The following is a 2,028-nucleotide window of genomic DNA, read 5'->3' on the forward strand; positions in this document are numbered from 1 at the left end:
ATCTTAACCCAGCCTTGTGTCACTTCCTGGAGGGATTTTACCAACAAAGAGTGATTGACCTGGAATGGTCAAGTATCCTTTTATTTCCTCAGGAATAACAGATTAGGACTTCCATAGGAGATAAGGTAAACTGAAGATGGCTCCGTAACACAATAAAACTGCTGTGAATTATTAGTGAATTATAGCTTGTCAGAACCACCTTAAAATCTTTAACTAGCATGACTAAGAATTGCTTGTTTGGGCAATCTCTTGTAATGTAATCATGCAGAGGAATATGTAGCTTAATTGTGGGTTTACTCTGGTTCATTCCCATCTTGTGAATTACATTATATTACTGCCCTATGGCAGGGGTCCATACCAGTACCGGGCCGCGGCCTGCCAACAACCAGTCCGCACAAACAGGCAAAGCCCCATCCATGGGATGCAGGCAGCACACAAAACCACGCACCTTCACTAAACAAAACTAAGTTAGGATACAGCCTTTCTGTTCCTGAGCCTAACCAGATACATGTAATATTTAGAGGTTGCTGTTTGGTGATTAAATCTACATTTCTCTGGTAGTATTTGAACATATATTGTTTGGGGATGGTTGGATGATACACAACGTGCTCACTGCAACACTGAAGCCACTGAGGCTGTGAATATATCCCATATGAACCACAATATTCCACACAGTTCTATTATTCAAATGTTTCTGCAGTGGGAATGTGTGATTATATTAATCTCTCAAAACAAGTGACAAAATGGCTAGATTCAAATCCAAGACAAGACTAGGAAACAACTCTGGTAAGATCACTGCCAGTCTGAGTAACTAAGTCTTGGCTAAAATTCCATCTTCTTCCATCATCTTTCTTGTACTCTATTTTTTGAACAGGACACAGTCTTTTCTAAAATAACTGTGGATGCTGAGAAATAAGCCAAATACTGTAGTTCTGAATAGCATTAGCTAGCCAGGAGCTTAAACTGATGGATAACTTCAAAACAAGAGTAACAGTCCAGCTCCCAACATTTTCAGCTGGCATAGCTGTTAAAAAAATCCAAAACTGAAAAGCTGCTATTTGCAAAGAAACAAATGCAAGGGTTATATACTGTACGCTACAGATGTCAATACTGATCAATGAATTATCAAAGCAAAAGACAAGAACAATTATCAAGGCAGATTTCATTATCAAGAGGAATGAATCGAGTCTTCCACTCAAGCACTAACTTTTCTGTGCTGGAAGTGGAGGGTCAGTGGGGAGTCTAGAGAGCATCTATTTTCTTTGCCTCAGCTAGGAAGCTAAAACATATCAATTCTGATTTTATCAACAGCAGCCATAATTTCCAAAAACCAAAACCAACCTGAAAGTTGCCTTCAAAGTCAATTTCTGAAATATTTGAATTGTTTGCACAGTGTGGTCATTTTTTTCCTCTTCAAAATATCAAAAGCATTTTTATCTAGAAGGTAGGAATGGTAACATTTGCCATCTACATTGACCTGTCATGACGCTTGAATACATGGAAGGTCCATGCAAAAGGATCTTGATCCCCGCTCTGCAAGTGGTAAATGCCCACCGTTCATTTAAAGGTCTCCAGCTATAGCCGGGGGGGGGGGGTAGAGGAGAGGGACAGTAAAGGGATACCACTGTACTCACCAGTGACTGCTGATACCATAGTGTCCTTTTTAGAGGGGTGTTCCCAGTCATATCCAAAATTTCCAAATAAGGAAATTGGGCATTGTGGGGGAGATGCCTTCCCTTTAGCCTTCCTGTAACAGGTTCATGGAATGAGAAAAAATAAATGTCCGTCTGAGTGCTCTGGCTGAAAGCTGCTCTATGTATGTGTGTGGGGGGGTTGTTATGTAACCAGAGACCCCCACTTGTTTATGCTGTGACACAGGCGTCATGGCTCTGCTCAATAATTTTTAACTGCTGCCCTGGCATTCAGTCAGCCCAGTAAATTAAAAGGTGGTAAGATTTCTTTCTCCTGGCTACAGCAAGTTTCTGTCCATGGAAATTGATTCTGGAATAAGAAGGGAAAACAATCCAG

This window comes from Protobothrops mucrosquamatus, unplaced genomic scaffold (genome assembly GCF_001527695.2).
Source record: "Protobothrops mucrosquamatus isolate PMUCROS unplaced genomic scaffold, P.Mucros_1.0 scaffold791, whole genome shotgun sequence".
Taxonomy (NCBI): Eukaryota; Metazoa; Chordata; class Lepidosauria; order Squamata; family Viperidae; genus Protobothrops; species Protobothrops mucrosquamatus.